This window comes from Sinohyriopsis cumingii, chromosome 8 (assembly GCF_028554795.1).
Source record: "Sinohyriopsis cumingii isolate HCF-2022 chromosome 8, ASM2855479v2, whole genome shotgun sequence".
Classification (NCBI taxonomy): Eukaryota; Metazoa; Mollusca; class Bivalvia; order Unionida; family Unionidae; genus Sinohyriopsis; species Sinohyriopsis cumingii.
This window is the reverse complement of record NC_142968.1, coordinates 45,688,536-45,715,913: the sequence shown is the minus strand read 5'-3', so window position 1 is coordinate 45,715,913 and position 27,378 is coordinate 45,688,536. Positions and strand designations below refer to the sequence as shown.

At 36.6% G+C, this 27,378-nt stretch overlaps 2 long non-coding RNA genes across 7 annotated transcripts in view; one reads left to right on the top strand and one right to left on the bottom strand.

Annotated features, from left to right (window-relative positions):
- The window catches only part of LOC149793417 (uncharacterized), a 50,876-nt gene extending 31,616 nt beyond the window's left edge, over positions 1 to 19,260 (bottom strand). For 3 of the 6 annotated variants that reach the window (XR_016422770.1, XR_016422771.1, XR_016422772.1), the window contains exon 1: positions 10,801 to 11,200. This is a non-coding gene — a long non-coding RNA (uncharacterized LOC149793417). Of the gene's footprint in view, positions 1 to 9,674; positions 9,931 to 10,800; positions 11,201 to 16,774; positions 16,863 to 17,464 lie in introns of those variants that run through there. The other 3 variants (XR_016422773.1, XR_016422775.1, XR_016422774.1) reach the window with 3 other exon arrangements.
- Positions 15,158 to 16,837, top strand: LOC149793418 (uncharacterized). Its single transcript, XR_016422769.1, has 2 exons — positions 15,158 to 15,315; positions 16,065 to 16,837. It is a non-coding gene; the product is annotated as an uncharacterized LOC149793418 (long non-coding RNA).
- Positions 19,261 to 27,378: the final 8,118 nt, after the last annotated feature.

Sequence of the window (27,378 nt, the reverse complement as noted above, 5' to 3'; positions counted from 1 at the left end):
AATAAATTCGTTCCCTAAATTGCATACAGTTCAATTTATCAATTGTATTTGTAAACTCTTCTGAAAGCCACTATGCTCTTTACAGTGTGTTATTTTTTAACACAGAACGAAAGGTACCCACGCTATTTAAAAACAGAACAGAGCTGCCACGAATATTCGAACACTCGACTTAGAATACATTTCTGCAAATATTCGAATAGAAAATTGGTATTCGAATATACGTTTGCTTACACAGCTAGTTTGGTAGCATTATATACAAGAAACAAAGAAGATTGCACGTAAAGCATGTAATGTTGAATTACTTTACAATGGATAACCGTTAAACTTGCTAAATCGTCTTCTATTCAAACGTCGACTCTGAACAGGTACATTCTTCAAACCATGGTCATTTACATAAGTTGTGCTTTTAAAAAGGCAACACGTAATACAGCAAGTTGATGAAGACTGTGTTAAAGAACATTCTTTAGGTAAAGTCAACAAAGTTGTCTTACATATCAATCAATCAATCAATCAGAGTTTCAATAAATTTGTCAACTTTTATTGTACTCTAATTGTGCCAGGAGCAGATGACCAGGAACATTAATGTACTTCTCTAACAGGACTATTTAGCGTCAGCAATCGATGTATAGCAAAGTCTAGTCTCTTAAGAAACCATGACGCCCCTGCCGTGTGGACTATTAATAACTATAAGTTATATGTGTCGGCCCGCGGGCTTTAATGCCACTACAGTAGATTTTCGGTTAAAAGAACCTACATCTTAATTATACAACAAATTAACAAAATTCACGTCATATCTTAACTACAAATATTTCCAAACTAGCAGATCATTGGCGTAACATTCTATCAACCTAAGGAATCTATCAATTCCTAGCATACGCGATTCAAATGACATATGAACGAATAAATTCATTCAGTTATCTCGAGCTTCTTATCAAGAAAATAATGTATGAAATGTTTAGAATTCTTATAGTACGTGAGTCAAACAATGTTCAAGACAAATGAATTCAAACAAGTATATTCAGACTCCAATCAGGAAAATAATTTATGAAATTCTTAGACGAATACATTTAAACAATTATCTCAAGGGTGTTATCGTGAAAATAATATGTAAAGCTAAGGTATCGTGCCTTGTTCTCTTTTCCCCTTTACAGAATCGTCTCTTTACGCACCTACAGAAGAGCTTTTCAAGACGTCCTATACACATCCCATGGACTTTTGTTTAGTTAGAAAATTGCCCTCTACTTCTTCCTCTGAGTGAAGACTTTCGCCTCATACAAAACTAAGAATGGCGAATTTTGAGATACGCAACATTTATAAAACAAGAAACTTTACCAGAGTTTCATATGCCGAACTGTTACTTATCCAATCAGGACATAAGTTTATTTAACATCCGAAATTAACACAGGTTTATGGAGGTTTGGAAATTTCTAAATATTTCGTGCTTGCCTTAAAAAAAATACTATCCCTGCAAAGTTTCAACTAATGACACATTTTTCAGCAAATACAAACGCTGTTTCTGCAACATTTCAATCCTTGTCATTTGTGACAATGAACCTAAGCTTCCTCCCTTAACCCGATATAGTTATCGGGCTGGCCTCATTAAGAACCAACCAATCAGCAATCAGCCCGATTAAAATACCGTGTCCTTAACACCCTGTCATGGATTTAACACGGTCCGTAATCACAATCAACTTAAATACCTGTTTCACGCTGACATCTGCAACGTTAACTCAGTTATATGTTGCCAAAACAGGTACAAAATTGACACTGTTACATATAGCTGGTGCTTGTTCTCCTGGCCATCCACTTACCGGGAAAAACGCAACACATTTTTAATAACCAATTCAACATATCTTCATCAAATTCAGATTTTAATTATCGATCCTATTTCTTGGGTTGTAACAATAATTTTCCACAAAATAATTTGCGGTTATCATGGATTAAGATACTCTCATAAACTCGTGATTTTATTTTAAACTTACCTAATCTAAGAAGGAATTCTGAGGACTTGCTCAAATTTAAGGAATTTTTCAGCTCTATTATTTCAAGAATACAAAGGTTTTCGTTTGTTAAATATAAGTCAGAAAGTAGTTTTTCATCCTTACTGTCATTACCTCTAACAAAACTATTTATATTGCCTGAAGTCCTATAAACAAAATAATGTAAAATACAAGCTGAGGACCAGTTTTGATAATTTTGGTGAAAACGGGACCAGAAAGTAGCGAAGGGTATTAAGGAATGCTGTTGTTGTTGTTGTGGGGTTTAACGCCATTTTTCAGCACACGATAGGCTATACATGGCGGCCAGTATTAATGGTGGAGGAAGAACCCGGGAAAACCCCGGAAAGAACCACCGACCCACGAGAAGCTACTGGCAAGCTTTCTCACATACCCACATTGGCTGAATCTTAGACTCGAACCGCCGCAGACAGAGGTGAGATGGCAGTGATCCGTAACGAAGAGCGCTTTAGACCACTCGGCCACTCGGGGCCCTATTAAGGAATGCAAAGTAATTAATACGCCAATTAGAGCATAAACATCTTCTTTCATAAATGAAATAAAATTTTACTAAATATTTTAAAATCCGGAGAGCTGTGCCCAATGTGTGTTCATCTTTGATGGAAAACAACAATCACAATAGCATACCAGTAGTTGATAAATTGTCATCAAAGACTTTGTTAGAATGTTTCAAGAAACTAAATATAGTGGAGGAGGTGGGTGTCTATTTGCTGTAACGCATGGCGTCTCAAATACAAATCATCACGAGGGTCACACGATGACATGCCCGAGGGCCGCATCACTAAAACCATCACAAAGAGCCAAAGCGGCTTATATAAAACGCAGCAAGTTCAAATATTGGAAACAAGAAGTAAAGTCTGTAACAATCGAAATTTTATCAAAACTGGCTGACTGTGAAGAAAACAAAATTGTATTATTAATTGTTTTACAAATTCAGGTATTCAACAGAAATACTGTCAAGTCCACCTGGTTTGAAGGAATCGTTTTCCCTATGCATAAAAATGAAACAGACCCGTGCCGTGTTGATAATTGCCATGGAAACCCCGTATCTTAATTGCTTTGGTAAACTGTTCACAACTGTTTATCTGACCGACTTAATATATCAAACTATGAAACTATGGTGTCACGTGCAAGCAGGGATGAAACCTTTACAGCGCATATGAGCATATTAGTGATTTTAAATACTTTACTGATCAGTACGGTGTTCAGCGTAGAAACAACAGTAATACTGGCGTATAGGTCGGGACCAGCTAAAAATAACATAGACCATGAACTGTTGTCGCATTATGCACCTGTAGAGACGGGACTATATTGCTTGTTCAAGTGATTACTTCTAACAAAGTGCATAGATTCAGATCGGCAGGCATATTTGGTCCTATGCAGTTTGCAGTATATACGATAAAGTGTATTGATTATTATTACCTGTATTATTCCACGTTGCGTTTAAATGCCCATTATATTCCTTAAGATCACAACGGTACAACCGAGAGCTGTGAAGTAACGCACATTTTGCTGCTGACGTATTATACAGAGTTAAACGTCGTTGTATGACAATTTTGCTGTTCATTTTGCCGAGTTACGTACAGACTTGCAATCCGCGCGCGCGCATGTGTGTGTGTGTGTGTGTGTGCGTGTGATGACAGCTGTTCGACGCGAGCTTGATGTTAAAAAAAGACAGAAATTGCAGAAGGAAGTCGAGGGTCAAGGGTGGAACGAAGTTTTTTGGGACGTTACTTACCTTGTCTATTTTACAGTATGATAGACATTGTCTTACGTCAGAACGGGTCATGAGGTCATGTAATATGAGGCAATCTTGTCACTCGATATGAGTTATTCCTTCAGATTATTGCTTTTTTTCAACATAAATCTCGCGTCTAGCACTTGTGTGTGTGTGTGTGTGTGTGTGTGTGTGCTGTGGATTTTTAACGTGGCTTTCACAATGTTTCAGTCATATCGCTGCATTGCCTGCAGTGTGGCAGTTTATAGTGACGTCTAGCACTGGTGCGTCTTGCCGCAGACATGTGGCATGATATCACACCCAGTCATATATATTACTGTCACACCACGCTGACCAGTCCTAACACTATGCTCTTAATGCCGAGCGAGGCAGCTGCTAGTACCGTTTTTATAAGTGTTTGGTACGAATCGGTCGGGGTTCAAACCAGGGAGCTCCCGTATTCGATGTGGACACTAACCACTTAGGCCACCAGAGCGGTCCCGTTTAGAATGGTACGTATCGATGTTGTCATACCTGGAAACCATACGTCAATGCTTGCATGACAAATGTGGCTATATTTTCAAGAATGATGTTCCTAACCTCACATTACACAAACCCTTGTAGTATGGTACACATTTTACAAATGCTGACGGTTACACACAATTATTTTACGAGCTATGGAACCAGCCTATTTGCGGTGTAATATTAAACACCGTACTGACAAAAAATAAGATCCGTCATTGGGGGAAAATAATTACCGGAAAATATTAATTTATTTTGAAGAAGGTTACGTTTTGGCAAATTGCAATACGTATTAAACGTTTACCCTGGGAACATTTGTTTCTGTTGTTTTTATTCACACTTTCAATAATTGCTTTATTATGCCAGAGAAATGGGAGCTAAGTGCTTTTACTAGTGACACACAGAGACAGCAAAACCGCAAACCTAGAATTACGAGTACAACGCTGTATCAATTGATCCACCGCCCCCCCCCCCCGCCCATTTCAATTTCAAAGATCAAGCAAAGGATAGGGTATAAGCGTCTTTATTTTCCCAGTCTTGCCACGAATATATTCTAGTTTTACAAAAACCATTCAAATTTCACTGTATGGAAACTGAATTAGCCGTCAGCGCCCTAAAAGACTATTTTCCACAGATTGTTCTGTGAGAAAAAAAAAAACATCTCACCCCTTGTTTGAACAATGTGAAATACATCAAGCTGCTTTAAAAAAAACAACGCTTCTTTTTCTTGATATTGCATTTGTTTTATTTCCATTGTATTGACTACATTATTGTATGGTTGAGGTTTGGGTCTTTGAAAACAAACAGTATTTCATATTTTTACTTAAATGTTTGTAACATAGTTTCACACACACACACACACACACACACACACACACACACACACATCGTCCTATCAAACAAAGGAAGTTATTTCATATAACCATATGAAATCCTACACATATGAACATTTGGATCGCAAGCAATCAATTTTACCAATGAACTAATAAATGTATAATTACAAAGGTAAATGTCATAACAATTCTAGCATGAAACTGAATAAAATAAAATGCATAACAACCCTAGCATCAACACATTTACATGAATTGAATAAACGATACATAATATGGAAACCTAGTCATAGCAAACACATTTGCATAAATAACTAATCGAATAAAAGAATAGTACGTGAAACAAAAATTGCGTACCCTTATGTTGTTCTCTTTCAAAACGTGTGCGCCGTAGCTTTACACCTGTCTTTCTTTTTACAAAACGACAACATGGTCCCTTTCTTCTTTTTTTTTTTACGAGGAAAGCACTAATCTCTTTATGCTTTCCACGGAGTCGAGACTAAGTTTCCTCTTCTAGGAAATTTTCACACTAAACAATTTTGACTAAGGTCATCACTTTAAAGTCTGATTGCTCTAAAGTGTACGCCCTAATTTATCCTGCCCAATCTTAGGCAGCGGTCCCTAATTTTTCCTAAAGATATGCTTCCTTTCATGAGGTTTAGACAGCTCAGAATCTGTGAATGACAGTGCGTCAAAATTTCCCTTTGGAAAAATGATAAGTGGATATAGGTTCCTGCCAAGCGGTTAGGGTTGGTAGCTCAAATGTTTACTTTCTAAGGACCGTGTTTAGATACCCCGGTCTATTTCACTGAGTTGGAATGTTGTCCCTTTGAGGTTTTACACTGACATGGAGGAGATGGTCGAAGTGACCCTTCACAAAGACTTTTCTAGCTTAAATGCGATAAAATTGTAATGCTCAATGCGTCCAACTTTAAAGTTCCCTGCAATTCAAAATTCGATATTTTACACACACACACACGCACACGCACGCACACACACACACACACACACACACACACACATACATACATATATATATATATATATATATATATATATATATATATATATATATATATATATATATATATATATATATATATATATATATATATGTCCCTTAACTGTTTAATACCCGCACCTGCCTGAACATTACGGTGTGTATAAATGATAACAGTCCTGTTGTGAGATGCTGAAATATATATATATATATATATATATATATATATATATATATATATATATATATATATATATATATATATATATATATATATATATATATATATATATATATATATATATTGGTACTTTCTTTCATTTAGGACGTATATCTACCTTTGTGTGCGTTATTCAAACCCAAATTTATATATTTACGCTTATTTATCTCTCTCTCTCCACATCAGTATGTACAAATCTTAAAATGCGTCATCTGTACACCCTCTAGTGTATACTGATGCAATCAAAAATGTGCCATCAAGAAGTGTCTAAAAGCGAACTCAAACAGCAAGAAGTTGCCTTCAAGTAATAACATTTTATAATTCGTTTCCTACATGAATCATTGAAAAGGTCAGTGACTGAACTTACACAACCTGTTGCTATGTGTTACTCATGCAGTATTGTATACCTGTAATAATCAGCGACAAACGGTACGTATTTGTGAGAGACAGAAAAACAATAACACTCGTGATTAAATCTGATTGTACAGATTTAAGCAGCAATTTTGTTTGAAAACGATGGATATAAATCGGGCATTGATTAGTCTGGATTGCAAACTGAAATTAAGTGCCGATCAAACATTCAATACAACATCTGCTACTAAGCTAGACAGTATGCTTGTCAAGGCCAAACAAAACTTGAAGTGTCCTCTTATTATAGACTATGACACAATTCATTATACATATATTTAACATGTTTCAACTTTTATTTATCTCTTTCTTTGTTCACTGTTGTATGTGTATAACATATCGCATTAAAGGTCTTGAGATGAAATAAAATCTTGAAATTGAGACATTTTATAGTAAAATTAAGTCGCGGTTTTTTTTTGTTGTTTTTTTTTGCAGTGTCATGTACCGATCAAATTAGCGCTTAACCGCTTAACCGCTTAACGCCCACCCCGTTTTCCTATGCCAAAATCGTTAGTTGGTACATTTGACTAGGACTCTGATACTTCATGTTCTGGACATTGGTCAAGACCTCTGGTTGGTTCGAAGACCCTAAAGATTGCGAGTTTTGTCCTGTTGTTGTGGTTTTAACGACACACAATAAGCTATACATGGCGGCCATTATAACTTGTGGACAAAGAACCCAGAACCACCGACCCACGGGAAGCTACTGGCAAGATTTGTCACATACCCACAATAGCCGAGCCCGAGACAGTCGTGAGAAGTTTTGTGCAGTGTGGCACAAAGAAACAATGTCCTCTTCCACTCGTCGCAATATGACTGGTGCACTTGGTCAACTTTTTCCATTTTCCTTTTCAGTACACCTGTGTGCGTCAGAAAGTCCGAAAATTAAGTACAACATGTCGTGAAAACACGACAGTGTTTTAAGTTATGGATGTATATGCGAAAAATCACATACTACCGAAATTGATGTACGAACAAAGTAACAACATTAATTACAAAAAAGTGTCAGTTTAATATAGATAAAAATAAGTCAAATATTATTCTCGCAAACAATTACAGTTTAAAAGCAGCATCAAATTTGTTTAATATATATGTCAAACTCCATAGAGTTATCAATATTTTTGTATTAAGACGGAACTATTTAGTAGGATTCCTAAAATACGACTTGAATTGTTTTTTGTTTTTAATACTCATTTGTCCGAGCATTCCGATTACTGGATGTGGACCGCGTGATGTTTGCTCTTCCATTGCTCTCTACTTAACGCGAGATAGACAGAGTTTAGAATTCAGATGTCATTACCCCATAGCAACGTTCTTGCGAACAAGTAAACACTTAATTAGCTTAAGTTATTGTCATAGCAGATACATAGTGACAAGGATTCTGACATAAAATGTCACTAACGGTCATTGATACTATTTCTCTATTTCGAACAACAAAAGAAGGCGTTTTTATAGTTATGAAGTGAAATCATTAGTTGTGCTATTAATCTCATTCTCTCTCTCCACACACACATATTATATATATATATATATATATATATATATATATATATATATATATATATATATATATATATATATATATATATATATATATATATATATATAAAATTAGGTTAGAACTTAGGATGTATTCTCTCTCATAAGATAACAGAGTTTGAATTTGACAACGAAAACTCTCATTTTGTTTATTTAAGCAATATGAGTCTCGAACTGTCGAAATTTTGTATCCACAAAGTTCTATGCAGCAGATTACGTCACGTAAGAAGATATACATACAGTTTGATCGTATTTGGAAGGGAATTACATGGATATTACTTGCTCGAGATTTTAGGAAACGCTCCACGATATTCTGTTGTAAATGTTTACCGAATCACAAGAGCCAATCGACACACCCTTGAGCTTTCCGGTCAATGAAAATAAATAAAACAAACAGTAGAGGCCATTGAGCGCGCGCTGCACACACAAGCACACTGAAAATCTATCCAGTGACGTAGTCAAACAAGGTCTCTGCCTGCACAGATTATTTGTCCCCAGAATCAGTTTTGTTGTTAGCTACTCATGTTTACGTTAATTCTGGCGACAAGAAAATGAAAAATTAACAATAACACAAACACTACTTGAATTTCTTGGATAAAGTCGTAAAATGTATATATATATTTCATTGCTCTTTGTGAATCCCTTCAAAAATGAGGTGAAACAAGAACCGTTTTTGTACGAAATTTGATGATCAGACAGTAGTAGCTGGGAGTCTTTTTCTGCTCAGGATTTGTACTGTCCTAGTCGATTAAAGAACCGCTCCGGTGGCCTAGTGGTTAGAGCGTCCGCCTCGGATGCGGGAGGTTGTGGGTTCGATCCCCGGCCGAGTCATACCAAAGACTTACAAAAATGGTACTAACAGCTGCTTCGCTTGGCGCTCAGCATTAAGAGGTTAGTGTTAGGACTGGTCGGCCCGGTGTCAGGATAATATGACCGGGTGGGACATCATGCTACATGTCTGCGGCATGATGTCCCAGTGCTAGACATCACTATAAACTGCCACACTGCAGACATCGTAGCGATATGACTGGAAAATTGTTAAAGCTACGTTAAAAATCAAAATCACATCACATCACATCACTAGTCGATAAAAAGATATTTTAATGATTTACGATCTAAGTACCATTGCAAGGTATTGTTCTAAACTTGAAAATAGAAACACGTGTGCTTGCTTTCAGATCTAAATACCTCAGATTTCCATAGCAACGCAATTGTTTATGTAAGGCGCTGTCACAATCAAAACTTATCTAAGATAGGGTTTTGTCTTCTTTTCTTTTAAAGCTGATTACTTTTAAATGGGAATATAACTACCCATACATTACCTATTTGGGAAATACCCACGAAGTTTTCACATAGATTAAACTCGGGTTCGGTACATTAAACACAACCTCCAAATAAGCAACATTTCGAAAAAGACACATTGAATTAAATTAATTTATTGCCGTATTGGAGTACTTGAAACACGTAACCTAAGCATATTGTTGTTTTGGTTTTGGTTTTTAATGCCATTTCTTAGCGTAAGATAGGCTATACATGGCGGTCCGTATAACAAGTGGAGGAAGAACCCGGGAAGAACAATTGAAATACGGGAAGTTACTGGCATTCACTTGCCCATATTGGCCGCGCTGACAGAAGCCAGTGACCGATAAAGGCTAACGCTTTGAACCACCAGGGACCTGAAAAAGTAAATGAATAAACAGTTCTTGATATCAATAAAGTTAAATATAATTTTTAAAACATTGCGAGCGCTGATACAAGTCTATCTTCCAAAATAAAACAAAAGATACTGCCATGGTAAATCCACACGCATTTAATTGTATCTCCCCCTCCCTAATGCAAAACCCAACCCTGCCCCTTCACACCATCTTCCATCCCGCCCAATGCATTCTAGACCATTACCAAGTGATCGTAGTCCCATTTGCCTCCTCGTACTACTGCATGCACAAGGTTTGCTAAAGACGTTTAACATGTTATTGCAATTTCGCGTTTATGGCACGCTGAAGTCTCTCATGGACATCGGGGAGGGACCTACCTCACCCACCCCAATTTTGTTTGTTTGTTACTAACTGTACACCTCATACAGTCTGTCATTTCGTGGGCAACTTAGATATCAAGCCTGGTAGTTGTCCAACAAGCGGTTTAGAAAAACACGTGTTAACGGTCATATATACGACCCGTGTCGCAGTGTCGCAATATTCCACTGCTAGGTACGGATATAGTAGTACTTCCATTACAAAATGGCGACGATACTGTTTTGAGGTCAAAACGAATTAGGTTGTGTGTGTATGTGTTTGTGTGTGTATGTGTGGGCATAATAGGAAGATCATTCATATATATATATATATATATATATATATATATAATATATATATATATATATATACACACTGTGACACGTAACAATTAACTTTGACGTATGGGCTAGGCACGCCTTAGAACATTCAAACCAAGCGGTTTTAACCAAGATGACTACAAAAAGAAGCACACACAAATAAAATAATCTTTCTGTAGCCGGCACGTTTTTATTTCAAGATTCCATTTCTTACCTGGTTTCGAAACTCCAATTGGGGTTGTGATCAATTGCTGAATTTGTGACCGTGGGAAGAGAAGTGTTCTGCAACTGGACGTCTGTACAGCTTTTCTGTCATCAAAGCAGATCAATGACTCATACTATTGTGTAGCGTTTTAGATTCTTCGACATACTGAAGGTTACAGATCTTATATATGTGTGTGCGCGCGCGCGGGCACAATTTAGCTTTCGATGCTAGACTTCAGTGAATAGGTGTCAAGACGAGGTATGGGCAATTTGTATTACTTTCATGATAACTATGTAGGTATTACGCGTGTTTACTGACATCGGATTTCTGCGAAACTGTGCACAATTTTGTTAACTGTATGTTGACTTCTATGATGGGACCTTGGAGACGTTGTAGGCACTTGTCTTGAACAAACATTGTCACGGGCACTTTCTGTCGGTGAGAAACACTTGAGGAAAAAGAAAGAAAAAAAATCAAGCGCTGCTAAGGCTGACATATGATGACCGTCCTTGAAAACGTGTTGACGAAGCTTTATCAGATCACTATCCCTGTATTAATGCGCACAACCGACGTGCTTGGATATTGTTTACGCATCGTACCAGAAAACCTCACAAGGTTAAAAGGTTACTCATAAAGCTTGCTTTGGAGGATCATATATATATATATATATATATATATATATATATATATATATATATATATATATATATATATAACTCTTCTGAGAGAGAGAGAGAGAGAGAAAGAGAGAGAGAGAGAAAGAGAATCTTCCCTCTAAAGAATTTAAAGTCGGTATATTTCTGAAAGTTAGCTCGAGGAAAATAAATCTCGGGAGTTTTTGTCCTTCTCGATCATAACGGCACTTCAAACACAGTATTGACTACGTCGACTGTAGTTTTACTCACTTAAAGAAAAGAAAATGTTTCGCAATTTATTAACCGAGGAAGACGAACATACGCAAAGGGGAGATGTCAGATTTAGTTAAGTTTTGTGTGTATGCCGCATGCCCGCTATGAGGCAGGCTTTGGTAATGGAAGTACTGCGCTGTTTCTGCGGAAGCGAGATAAACGTATCTTAACATTAAATAGCCCGGGTTCAAGGACAATTTACTGAGACTTGCTGTTTTATTTACCATTTAGTGAACCTTAATAACGCACGACGGTCAAGTGCGCTGATTCACATAGTTACACGGTTGCATTATCTCTGAGAGCTGTCTTGGCAAGGAAGTACAACAGGTACGAGGCGCCGTAAGGAACAAAAGTTTTAACAGGTTGTTGTTTTAGAATTGCAATTTCAAACGTTGAATCAGATCGTCTTTGTTGAACATTCTGTTTTATATGTCGAGTTTGTTTTTCTTCAACATTATATGTTGAATTATATAGCGGTGGTTGAAGGTTCCGTTTTCCATGTTGGGTTTTTAGATTTTATCGTTTGAATTAGAGAGCGGTGGTTGAGATTTCATTGATGTATACTAAGAATTCCAGCTTCAAATGTTGAATCAAAATATTTGTCGAAAGCTCCATTTCATATGTCGGGTTTTGAAATTGTATAGGCTGAGCTACACAGTGGTGATTGAAAATTCTATATCGTGTGTGAGTTTTTAAATTTTAACTTTTGAATTACATGTTTGTGGTAGAACTAGAGTTCCAATTTCACATGTTAAATCGAAATGTTTGTGTTCAGAGTTCCATTACATATGTCGAGTTTTTAAATTGTATGTGTTCAACTACACAACGGTGGTTGAATGTTCCAGTTCGTACGTCAAGGTTGTAGATGTTATATGGTGCATTTCCAAAACGAGGTTGAAAGTTTCATGTCCTTTGTCGAGAATTCCATTTTCACATGTTAATTCAAATTGTGTGCAGTGATGCTGTTTTTCAGCCATGCATTACACTGTATATGATGTTCAAGGACACCATTGCTTCTTTGTCCATAATTGTGAAGACAATAAATGTATGTATTTTAGAAATCCTCATAATAAAACAAAGAAAACGTATTCCGCTCGTTTCCATGATGCTCACATTTTCCATCTGAGACAGTTTCTAAGATTCCCCAAATTATGTCTGTGCAGAGACACTTTTCATCACCTAAAGTTCAGGGCCAATTTTTTTTCCTTTTAATTATTTAATCTGTTTTGTAATTTTCATACGTCAAAATGATAGGGTTGTATGGCTCTGTATTGACAGCAGCATAATGTAAAACGGACTTTTCTGGCATGCTTGTGGCACATATGTTTACTTTGTCGCACTCCTGCAACAACAACAACAACAAAAAGACTCTTGTGCCTTGTAAGTTTGACCTCCAGAACTACGTAGTGCATGATAATTATCCTCCAAAAAGCTTATCTCATGGTCAAACGAGTATTTCATGAATTGCACGGAGGGGTCAAGAAGCACAGTTATGGGGATGGTCAAACGAGTATTTCATGAATTGCACGGACGGGTCAAGAAGCACAGTTATGGGGATGGTCAAACGAGTATTTCATGAATTGCACGGAGGGGTCAAGAAGCACAGTTATGGGGATATATCTTAAAGGTCTACTAGTGTACTCACACAGCTTTCGTTTATATGATAAATTTAATCTTCTAGATGTGATTTTATTTAGGTATTATGTCAAATACCTCACCATTAATAAAAGTAATGACCACAAAACATCGATTTTGTCCGCACAAGGTAAAACGCCCCCCTGCCGATTTCGCGCTCGGCAATTTCCGGAAGGGACCGTCCATTTAGTACGTACGCATGGAAGGGGGAGGAGGTTGTTAACCCAAATGCATACGCTTACGTATGGTGAGGGGTCTACTGATAATGTACGTACAAATAGGAAACTGGGTGGGGTGGGGTGAAACCTCGATAATAATTTGTCTAATAGGTAACATGTTCGACTGGTTCAGTCGTCGTTTAAATTTTAGCGGACACTAGACAAGTTGTTAAAGTTACGCAGCTTTTTTCTTTGATGCAGCCATACATTCAACGTCGGTGGACTATCTGTTTTACTAAACACGTTAATATTATTAATCCTTGATCGTTTCTGCTTGGATTAAATATGGGCCGTTCTATAGAATTCGGGTGGGGTGGGGTGGCGTCTAGCGTACGTACGCAGGTGGGGGGGTGTAAATAAAAGTACGCATGTGTAGGAGGGAGGCAGGGGGTCAAGTTTTGCCAGAATTTTGCGTACGTACTAAATGGATAGCCCCTAAGACAAAGCGGAAGTGACGTGCTGTTGGGCACTGCATTTCTACTTTAGTTTTCAGTTACATTCAGTAGATGGTACCGCTGGGGGCCCCGAGTAGCCAAGTGGCCTAAAGCGCTCTCCGTTACGGATCACTGCCATCTCACCTCTGTCTGCGTGGGTTCGAGTCTCGGATTTATTACTAAACACGTTAATAGTGTTAATCCTTGATCGATTCAGCCAATGTGGGTATCTGAGAAAGCTTGTCAGTAGCTTCTCGTGGGTCGGTGGTTCTTTCCGGGGATTTTCCCGGGTTCTTCCTCCACCATTAATACTGGCCGCCATGTATAGCCTATCGTGTGCTGAAAAATGGCGTTAAACCATACAACAACAAGATGGTACCGTGCGTTATCCGACAAGTGACAGGCGAGATAGTCTGCAGTGACCATTTGAGAGACGACGATTTCAATACCGTCTATAAAATTAGAGTCAGTTGGGATTAGGGCCATGAGACAGCTACATGTACTGCCAGATGCAGTACCAAGCGTGCTTTCTCGCCCGATAACCGAGTCCCTGAACCAAGGGTTACGGCAGGGCTAGCAACATGTAGACCGAAAGAAGCTCGTACAGAACCGAGAGCTAGCGAGGGTAAAATATGTATACATCTTTATCTTGCTGTATTATTGGTTGTCAGCCCCTTTCCCATGCCACAAATATATCTAGCTAAAGAACGATCAATGGAAGAGGGCGATTTTGGTGGGAGGGTGTTTGCAAACCATAATAACCCCACCCCTACCATCAAAATGAATCCTGCTTTACCATGATGTGTGTGTGTGTGTGTGTGTGTGTGTGACCCTTGAATATTAGTTTTGCCCACTACCCCATTATTATCCCACTTCTCCGAAAAAATAATTTGTATGCCAATGCTTATTTCATGCATGTTCAACAATAATAAAATTGATAGAAAAAGTTTTCTGCTAAAGCCAAAATATTGTGAATACTTGATGTAATGATTGTGTTTAACTAACAGAGGCTAATTATCCCTCTTCGTGTTGAGGTACCGGGAGTAAATTAGTAAATTACCATGTTTGCCAGAATATACACAACTGTGTCAATGGATGGCAGTCTAGGTCAGAGTCAAACCCACAACCCACTGATTGTGAGTGTGAATACTAATGCCCGTTCAATGTGGAGAGTATATTATTATTATTGACAATAGGTACTGAATGAGAATTTTGAGAACCAGCACCCGGAAGATAATGCACAAGAAAGAACCGAAAACAGTAGATGGTGTGACATATCCCGTGGTGCATTCTGATGTCACAGTGAACTTTCCATTCCCTGCTTACATGGTTTGTATAGCTTCATAGTTAATATGGATTCCTAAGGCCTCACACATTGTATCAGCATATGAGCCAATAGTTATGTAATTTGATTATTGCGGAAAAACTACAACGTCTTGGTAATATGTCAAATTTTATGATCAACCCTTAGTTGTAAAAGCAAAAAGATATGGTGCATTTGTCAGCTATTGTTCATTGTAAAAGACGCCATGTGTGCCTGCCATATCTACTGCAAAGGCATGAAACACATTTTCATAATCTTCTTAAAGGGACTAGATACACCATCGTGTAGTATTGCTGTTCAGTGTCAGACTGACAGGATACTTAAGAAAAAACAAACAAGCAAACGAAACATATAACATTTTATTAACTCAGTATGATTATGTAAGCGTTTGACTAGGTAGACCAAGTACTTGTGAACTTGTTATTATTTAGCAATGATACACTTTAAATGATACGTATAATGAAAAATCCTCATCTGTGTGAAAACCACGATGATCAGAATACACGTCTAAAATTGTACCTACTACACAGGTTGTAAAGTAATGTCCAGCAAGTAAAGAGAAGGAGTACTTGTCAGCATTCATACATGACACTCATGCAAGAAAATGAGCTTACGTTTTCAATGTTACTTATGCACAAGTCCATTTTTAAAATGTTGGTAAACACATTTAAGTTATATACAGATGATGTCACATTTCAAGAAATAGAAATATTGTTAATTTTGCTAAACACGTTATTTTTTCTTTTTTCTTTAGATCATTAAAGTGAAGAGTAGTCATGACATGGAGAAAGAGGGACATTCTAGAACCCCAAACAAACCTGCAGAACCACAGTGTGGAGGTGGACACTATTATTACAGGCAGGCATGTTCAGAACAGAAACGGATCAGAAAGAATATGAGAGCCACACACTATTTTGAAGTGTGACATGTTGCCAAGGGTATGTAGATATTGCAATTTTTACTACACTGAGTGATCCCATTTGATAAAACTCGTATACAAGCCTATATAGTAATATAAGAGTTATATGTTTAAATTGATATTAAAGTTGGATAGTGAACATATCACTAGGAATACAGTCAGCCCCCTCCTCCCTGGCCCTGTACATATGCACACAGAAGGGATAAACTAACTAAAGAAAAGCAACTCGAACTTGAAAGATTTCAATCAAAACAAAGCTAACACAGATTCTTATTTGAATCACATATTCAAAATCCTATTTCGCATTAAAACTATTATTATTATTATTATTATTGTTCATTCCTTCCTTTATTCCTTCCTTCATTCATTCATTCATTCATTCATTCATTCATTCAGTCAGTCAGTCATTCATTCATTAAACTATGATTTATATGTATGTTAAATTGAATACGAATTAAGTCTTGTTTCCAATTCCATTAATTCTCTTTGGTAAATTGTCAATGTGAATATAGGCAGTAGATGATATTTTTCAGTTTCTTGAATTACTGGGGTAACAATAATTTTTAAGACTATGTTGGAGAATTGATGTCAGTGCTGGAGGAAGTGGTCAGGAAATCCAAGTATCTTTTATGACTGAAAATAGAATATACAGCAGATTTTAAACTTGAATAAAATTATGTTATTTCATGTATCCCTGTTTTCTGTTACTTGTTTCATGTTTTCAGAGTCAACGTGTTTAGCATAAAATTAGGTTTTACTACCAGTGTTAGATGACATGAATCAAATGTGAATATGAACAGACAGCAATATGCTGTTCTTGTTCTAGGGTTTAACGCCATTTTTCAGCACAAGATAGGCTATACATGGCGGCCAGTATAACTGGTGGAGGAAGGACCCTGGAAAACCAAGGAAAGAACCACCGACCCACGAGAATGTACTGTCGGGCTTTCCCACGTACCCACGCAAGCCGACCCTTGGACTCAAACCCACGCAGACAGACGAATTATTTTTAGCACGATCTATTATCAAAATGAAAAGCTTGGGTAAAACTTCCACGCTGAAGTAAAGTGATAGTGGTGATATATTTTTTTTTAATAAAGGAAGGATTTTACGAAAAGGAATTTTAAGCATAATTTTCACATGCGTATAAAGCAATCACTTGTCCTACAAATTGACCCTGATAGTGGCACCATAACTATTGTAAGAATATTTTGCCTACAAAAGTGTTCATGTACCTGGACAGGATTTCCTTCCATATTGCTGAATATAAGCACAGTAGGCTGCTTCCAGGACATATTCATCCAAGCAAACTGTAGAAAATCTTGGATGATCAGTGATACAGTCCACCCTGACTTCCTCAGTCTTATTCAAAATCATAATCTCTTTACAGCGTCTACACTTCTCGATTGTTTCTTTACTGCTGCAGTTTCAACAGGTACACCAATATACATCGTAAATACACTCCATCATTCATTATTGTGTGAGAGAGTAAACTTGTGGGTAAACTTTATGAGAAGTTCTTGCATGTTAAAGTTTGATATATATGTATATATGATGCATGGTTAGACTTTTGTACTACCTTTTGTATTACAATAACTTAACAATAATCAGTAATATATTATTATTATTATTATTATTCTCAAGGTTTGTTTCCCCACTAATATGTATTATACACCAGGACACTTAGAGAAAATATATGCTTGCTGAACGTCTGGATACACCAGGTCTATGAATACTTTTTCTTTTTAACAAACTTCTTAAATTTTACTATCCTTTGAGGGTAGTAAACAATTATACCCAAAGTACATTCGATGTCAACATTTCATCACGATTTAAAAGAACTAGCTTCTCATAAGGTTAATAAAGTATTTATTTCTACACCTCTCAATCTGAGCCTTAAGTGTTTAACTCTTAACACCACTAGTTACTGATGAAACAAGCCCACATGACGATCTGCTCTGAAAACATAAAAAGTTTCGCCCTTCTCTTTTCACTATGAAATTGAAATAACATTAACGAAAGACGAATAATAACTGCCATAATGATAATAGTAATTACCAGAATGAATAGCCCAAGCGATACTCGGCCTCAGCACGCCCCATGTTCTCTTTAGGGTCCTCCTCCAAGTTCACTTCTCGTTCGGGCTTAAATTGGTACTGTCTAACCACATACATACATACATACATACATACATACATACACAGGGGCGTATTAACCATTAAGCAGACTAAGCACGTGCTTATGGCACCAGGGCCAAAGGGGGCACCACAAGTTGAGAAAAGGGTGAAAAGAAAAAAAAAACGAATGAAGATTTGTAAAAAAAAAATTGATAAAACTAGTGCAAATTGATCATAATATTCTGTTTCTTGATCATGGTGCACCCTAGGGTTATCTTCCCAGGTGTACGTGGAAAGGAGGGAGGCACCAAGATTTGCCAGTGCTTAGGACACCAGTGAGCCTTAATCCGCCCCTGTACATACATACATACATACACATATATACATACATACATACATACATACAAACATACATACATACATACATACATCTGAACCATGCTTTATACCAGACATTAAAAAGTATTTGGACTGGAGGTGGTAAAAATGTTGAATATTCAAGAAGCTACACAGTTTGGTTCAATTTTAAACCCCACTTACTTTCACACTGAACATGGCCAGCTGGATGAAGGTAGAGAGGCATTTATTATTGATGAATTCTGTCAGCGTGTTGGAACCCTTTCTAGCCTCCGTGTAAAAAAATGCGATAAAAATTTAGACTATTCAGTGGGCGCTTTGTCTGAACTTCAGGTCAAAATGGCGACTAAAATCTGAACTATTTGTTTATGCGATATGATAATTACATTTCACTTCGTACTTGAACTTGTACCGTTTATCGCACAATGGACTATTTCTTTTACATTGCTCTTAGCAGGAAATACATTCTCTTAGCAGGAGAAACATAGTGACTAATTTATTATCTATCCTCAAAACGATATCTATGGCCTGAGATCCTGAGCCAAATTCCAGATTGAGCTAGATCTAGCTTTAGCGTTGGAGGTGTGCCCGTATCGTGCAAAATGATTGGCTGAAAACTGTCACACCTTCAGATGTTCAACAGGAAGCAATAGATTATTACGTGCAAATCAACAACTCTGTTATGTACTGCGCAGATAAACCGTATTTATACCAGATACCGTACGCACCCATTCACACACACACACACACACACACACACACATATATATATATATATATATATATATATATATATATATATATATATATATATATATATATATATATATATATATATATATATTGTAATTTTACACAATCTTTAAATGATCACAATATTACAATGACTTATGTTACTCAAGTTGAAGAAAGGCGAGTATCTTAATGAAATGGGAGGAAATGTAAAATACTCTTCCCTCTCTCTCTCGCCATGACAGTTCTTGTCTTTGAAGTGTTTCTAAATGGTTTCAAGAATTTTCTCCTCCTCTGATAAGTTATAGAAAATAAAGGCTCTGTCTCTGTGTGCCGATTGCACAATGGTTCTATTGCATTGTTTCAAGTTGTTATTGAACTTGCAATTGTCGTTACAAACAAATGGTCGTCGCTGTCGGGCTATTCTTTTCGTGTTTGAGTGTGTTTGTGTATGTTAAAGGAGACCAGAAACCAATGGAAATGTAGAATAATAATAAAAGTACTATAGCAGAAAACCTTATTCTGAAGTATCATCTGCGATCGTAACGCCAATATTTAAATATTGGCCTATCTTCTAGGCGCTGAATTTCCGTGACCTCGTATGCAAAATTTCCGCGCCTATTCGGTTACTTTCAGGATGTGACGTCATAGTAGCGACTCCAGCAGCCCAAGTGGGAGTTGCCAGAGTAAAAGACAATACCGTTTTGCGTTGCTTATGGATGTAATAGAACATTAAGAAAAGCCTGTGGACATAATTTTTTTTTTCCGAAAGATAAAGGCATAATGAAAGAATGGGTACATTATTACAAACGAGTTAATTTCAAAGCAACACCATACAGCACTATGTGCTCGTTAAATTTCTCAAAGGAATGTTACGAGAGGGATCATGAAAAAATGGCAGCTCAAAGATACGCAAATGCTAGGCCTAGACTAAAAGTTGGCGCTGTTCCAGACATACCTTTGGACATTTTAAATCCTGGGAAAAGTGTTAAACGTGTGAGTTACGAAAATAGACAGAAGGACGAGTAAGTGACCACAAAATGCAACAATCAATCCACATATCTTTTATCTAAACAGCAGTGCTAAAAACAAATCTGATAGCCCGACACCCTGAGCCCCTTCTGGTTTTAGTTCCGGCCCATCCTGTATTCAAAGTGAGGTGCCCGTCAGGCTTGTCGAAACAAAAATTGTTTGCCTGAGGAAACTTTGATTGCGCTGGTGAAATGAGTAAATGTATTTTCAAGATGTTGACATACATGCCTTAACACGGCACAATCTAAATCAAATCACCACTGTCCTAGGTGAAATTTAGATTTGATTTTAATCAAATGGAAGCTTTGCTAAAAATAAGATTCTAAACCGGTCGTGTTTCGAGAAAACACAATTTTCAGTAATCTTAAAAAAATTAAAAATTTTTAAAAAAATGCATTGTATACATGTAGTATGCATAAACGGTAATCTGTAATAATTGGAACTGATATAAGACTATTCCTTGGGCAGTTTAAAAAGCAGCGATTAAAAAAAAAAGAGGTCAAAGTTTCACATTAACTGTCTGACAACTGACAATAGAACGGGGGGGGGTCTGTTGACCCCCCCCCCCCCCGACTTGCCCCAATGTGCGACCGCCCATTTGACGTGCCTTTTCTCCCTGTGATACACCTTATTATTCCCCCATGACAAGCCCATTTTGCATATTCTGGTCAGTTCTGGCTAAATTGCAAAATAGCTAAAGTTTTGATTTAAGGACGCAAACAATAAAGCCGGTATGACTAATGAACATAATCCTTATCCTTGCATTGATCTTGTGAAAAGGACTGCCCGTCGGACATAATTCAAAGAAACCATGTTCGACAATGTGTGTATGTGTAAGCACCAGCAATTGATTACCAAATAAACGATGCCTATTTTGTTGTTACTTACGATGCCATGGACTTCATTTTAACAGTTCAAATCTGCAGTCACAAGTTACCGTACATGTGGCAACTGTTTTTCTCAAGTTTTATGCCCCACCTTATTTCCTTAGGTTTAAGTCTTAATGCATGTAACACTGTTTGATGAATAAAATATTTATTCAGAATTAGTTCTTTAGGGCCACATATACTGCATGGTATATTTTGTTTTATTCCTTGTAATTTAATCATGGTAATTAAACTTTTCATATACGGTAGAGGAATGTCAGGTGTTAACTGGCCGAGTTTCTTTGGCGGAAATGGAGATGCGATTTTGTTTGCAGAGAAAATTTCAAAGTGATCATTCATTTAAGCTAATTGGTGACAATTTTATTCTTTTAATTTTTTTTTTACTATAGTACTGTTGTAGTTGTTTTAAAATATCTGAAATTTACTTGAATAATGTATAATCTTCACGTTCTATTATCTGAAGAAGAAAAAAAGAAGAAAAAAACTGTTGTATGATATTAATTATTTCGTCCAGTGCCGGGTTTAGACGTGTGTGCGTGTGATTTGAATTTTTAACGTAGCTTTAACAATTTTTCAGTCATATCGCTACGATGTCTGCAGTGTGGCAGTTTAGACTGTGGATTGCATACGTTATATTTATAAATGGTTTGGGGTTGGGTTTTTTTCTTCTGACAAATGAAAATTGACAGACATAATCGGGACTTCGCTGCGCAAAGTTGAGAGATATTACGAGATCGGGAGATAGATGAGGAAATACCCTCAAAATCGGGAGGTTTTTCTCCCGGCTTGAGAGTTGACAGGTATGAACTGTCCGGGCTTGTGGAATTTCATTCAGGACTTTAAGTTTATTTAAGTCACCAGCCCGGGGCCTGTGCCTAACAAATTTCTTCTAGCACTTACCAGTACAGTACATAAACTATTATATCAGACTGCAGATTCAACTTTTGAATGTGCAACCCAAATGTGGTCTCCTCTCTGCCTTGCTCGCCAATGTTTATGTTTGTATTCGAGGACTGGCTAGTATAGCGTCACGGTACCACGTGATCTGTCGTCTCATCAAAACTCGGAAAAACTCGGCAATTTACGGAATCGTGGTATCTTCCACGCAATATAATCACTATCCGCTTACGATTGCAGTCGAATTAAAATCTGCAGATAATTACATAAGTAAAAGGAAAATTGTGATTTCCAGTCTCCTTTAAGTCATCTCCTGGACAAAGTTATTACACGTTTTATCTGAAAGCATGAACGATAAGAGTTTCTTTGTCATATTATACACATCAGGTCTTAGAAATGACTACCACATGACGAGAATTGTCTGATGTTTTAAACATTTAAAGAGTGTGTGAAATGACAAGAGGACCAAAATCCCCACTGGACTGTATATAAGCATAACCAAAGGAACGTTTCTACGCAGTGAAATTTTGACAAGATTACAATGGCACGAACGTTCCAAGAAAAACACTGATTTCTTCTTACAGGTGAAATCTGACAATAAGATGTTGTGGAAGTCAGTTGCAATTTATATCCATTTCGGCAATTAAAAATTCGAGTGAGAACTTTGCATGCTGCATACATTGGTTGGAAGTAACTACAGAAACCTCAGCGTCCTTCTCACAGTTAAATTGACTTTGCGGAGATCAGAGTTACTGTAGCATTCCGTGAGCAACAATCATTTTGAAAATTATAACGTTTGAAGGAAAATATATTGCTGAACTTGCCTATTTTGGACATTGAACCACATTTGAAACATTTTTCACAAGGTGCGCATTTGATACGTATTTCACAAGGTGCGCATTTGAAACGTATTTCACAAGGTGCGCATTTGAAACGTATTTCACAAGGTCCGAGGGTTATGCACCCTTGGACTATAATCATACTTAAGTTTGTTTGTGTGAAACTTCCTCTTTTGTTTCATAATAACGACACTCTTAATTTTGCTGTCTATCATCAGTTTGAATGCTATGAACCTAATTTGTCAATTTTGACATTATTGAAGTTAGTCCTTCCAAGTTTTGTTTATGAAAAAAAGCTGTGTATGTATTTTTATGAAGTTCCTAATCCTGTCCAGAATTGGATGGGTTAGCCGCCGTAGTGTCTCTCTGAGCAGTGCACCTAACTCCTTCAGGACCATGGAACCTATCTTGTGTTGATGTTCCGTTAAATACCAATCAATCAATCAATCTTAAAATTACCGGCAATAATCAAAACTTTGCAGTTGTTAATGAATTTAAATATCTTGTTACAAGTTGTATTTTTTTAAATGGTAAAGGTGTTTGTCAAATCTTAGTGAACAAACTAGAAAGGGCATATATAATGTGATTGAAAAGAGAAAACGTTTTGTTCGTGTTTATATGCAATCACAGTTCCTTCATCATCGTGTCGCCCACATCGTTGTATAGCTGTGACATTTGAGGCTTTATAAATGCTGTATTACGGAATCCTTAAACGTTTAATGTTCTGACGTTCAAAATCAATCGCTGACTATGCTGCATATGGTGACCTAAAATGTATTTAAAAAGAACTCCATATTTAGCAACGGTAACAGATTTTGCAATGTATTCTCTCGCATGCTTCATTGTCAACTTTCGTAATATTTTCTAAAGCAAGTGGTTGACCTCTGTTTAATGTTTTTAAATTTTAAAGTGTTTTCTGAATATTTTGAATATCAGAGAGTGCAACAAACCGACTATCTTTAGAAGAAAACAAAAACATCAAAAGAAAAACTGATTCATTTAAACAGAGTTATGAACATTGCTTTACGTGTCAGATGTACACAACGTGTAGAATATTTTCAATTGTTATCCTGTTAGGATGAGTTTTTTTTAACTCACTAACTCTTTTAACTCTTAAGATCTTGTGTCGTGTAAGAGGTATACATTATTTAATATTCCTTAAGTTTGAAATATCCATGGTAATGAGACTGGAGGTTAATTCTGTTATTTATTATAATGCATTTTATTGGCAGTTCCGAGACGATATGTACCGCATAAAATAATACTTTTTAAATTAATGCTTTATAAAGTTAGTATTCTGCGCTACCATGCTGTTCACATCACTTAACAATGTACATATAGTTCCAGATTTCTCTATGCATTGCTTATTATCCACTTTGTTAGACTTGCTTTTACTCCTATGTTCCAAAAAGACTTGGTTTTACTCATGTGTTCTAAACGACTTGTTTTTACTCATATCATCCCAAAAGACTTGGTTTTACTCGAGTGTTCTGAAAGACTCTTGAGTTAAAACAGAAAAGCAACTTGTAATCTATTAGCAGCTGACTGCTCATTCTGACACAAGTAACTTTACATGTGGAGTGGCTGCAGTAGGAGAATGGATGCACAAGTCCAACTCCAGTTATTTAGGAACGAGGCCTAATCAGACTCAAATGCTTTTATTTATTATATGCTGTGGGACAAAGAGTCAAGATTAAAAAATCCACTTCAAATACATTACTTTGCTTTTAAATTACTTGCTTCTTTAAATTGACAATGCATGGACAGTTTTATTAAATCGTCCATTATAATAAACTGTGTGAACAAATTCAGCAAATTTCAGATTGTTTACGGTGAAAATATGTAATGTTCTGTATTTTCCCGTGCAAAACGTTACTGTTTGGACTAGATGGATGGTTTCATGAGGACAAACTGATGTGACCCCTGGCAAGCGAAAATAACTCTGATCATGTGACAGCAGCAATAAGCCTCTGTTTGCTGGGAAGTGGGCGGGGGAAATGATGGTACATACAATGACGATCCATACATCTGTGCAAGAAGTAGGTGCAACAAGCATTGCAACAGATTCGTACATTGATTACATGCTTTTAAAATAAATTATGAAAATAACTGAGAATGCGGGTTGGAGAAAAAGAGTATGCATTGATATAGATGCATGATGGCATTTACAGCTTCACTAGCGTTTTTGAACACGTCGGTGGATGCGGAGGCTTCTCACTTATAGCGTTATCTCTCACGATATATCGGTGACCGAAATGTTTATGTCGGTTACTCTTTCAAACACGTGATTCCTACATTTTTAGACAGATTCCTTCCCTATTTTTTTAAAAGGGGAGTGTATGTTTGAGAACGTCTATAATGTTTAGTATGGACGTATTTCCCCTGTAGTCAAAAAACTGGAAACAAAATTTAATCTTTAATATATATATATATATATATATATATATATATATATATATATATATATATATATATATATATATATATATATATATATATATACACACGAAGAATCCAAGATGGAAGACGATGACGTATGCTGTAGCCTGTAGTGTTGAAGTCTACAGTTCCTTGTAGAAACAAGAATTAACTCTGGTTTGGGAAATTTGAATAAATGTTTATAAAAACTGCCCTGTTCAACAATTTCACATGAGCACACCTATTTTTCCAGGAAAAAAAGATTTCATCCTTTTGAATCTAAGTAATTTGAAATAACTCCAAACCAAGTAATTTGAAATAACTCAAAACAGCTCAACAAACAATTTCCAGTGGAACAGCCCAATTTCTACTGAGAAAATCTCTCCAAAACAAAGGTTATATCGTCTTCTAAAACGCAAAAACGTGATCATGTTCTAGAACCTCGTAAAAATTAGGCATTTGTTAAAGATCACATACACCCAGCGTGGCCCTGTCGAAAATAAATCACTTTACTCTAAGAAATAAAATTAATGGTTTACATCTTAAACACGTAGTCTCACCATGACCTCGACAAGAACCAATCATTTTAAAACATAAATAGAACTTATTTACGTGGTTGCTACTAATTTTAAAACACGGTCAGGATCTAGATCAACACCTGGTTGTTTACAAAACTAATAGTCAAATTATTTTCTGGAAAAAGTATCATCTCCATCTACAACAGCATGTAATGAAACATATATATAATCAGATATTATTAAATAAAATATATATAACAGAATAAAAATGCATATAAAAGTCTAATAATCTAACTTCCTCTGGCGATTTGTGGTCCCTACTCATTTTCTCCGACCCAAACTTGATTACTTTCTCTTGAGTCGTGTTCATGAAGGTAAATCCATGTTTCATCGCCTGTGACAATCTCATTCGAACGTATCTAATCCCTCTTCATTTTTGATGATTAGCTGTTTGGCGATTTCAATACGTGTCTGTTTTATTTTTTTTTTATCAGCCTTCAACAAATGCTGGACCCACTTTGCATAAACATTTCTGATCTTCAATTGAGTCCCCACCATATTAAAAGCATCTGCGAATTATTGCATGTGTTACAAATATAGTTTCCGCTGTGTATAAAGCATTTACATAAATTTCCTCCTTCAAGAAGCCACGTCCGCTCAGCAATCACAGACAGCTCGATGATCGAAATCGAATTGACTGAATAACGGCATCACCTAATTTTTAATACATACAAACAAGCTTGCTATTATTTCACTTAAAATGTTAGTAAATATTTTGGTAATAGGCTCCAAAATTTCAGGTATATTTATATTCCACTTTTTGTGAATATGTACGATTACAGCCGTTGTCCAACACTCTGGGAAGTATCCGTGATCAGATAATTTATTGAAAATAGACACTGAGGTACCTTCATACTTCCAGTTGCCTTAACATATTCACTCTAAAGGACATGCATACTACCAGATCTCCCAACATTATATATATGATAGCATACTGCACTTCTTCCTCTGGACCTTATCGTCCGAAATTTCTTAGAGAAATGATTTTCTTCGTTTAATCTGAAATGTTGGTCCATCTCGTATTATATATTATATAATTATGAGAAATACTGGTTCCATCCGGTCACATTAATTTTTTCATTCAACGCGGTATTTGGATATTTTAAAAGTTTCCAGAAGGGTATTGAATATTTGTCTGAAAGTGCATTTTCGAATCTTGCTTTTTCCTTTTCTGTGTACTTTGCGGTTGTACCTAGTTATATTTTGTATGGCCAAGTACGCATGCCCGAGAAAACTTATATCTATGGTGCAGCATTTCCACGAAGGCATGCAGGCACGAGTCCAGGACAACG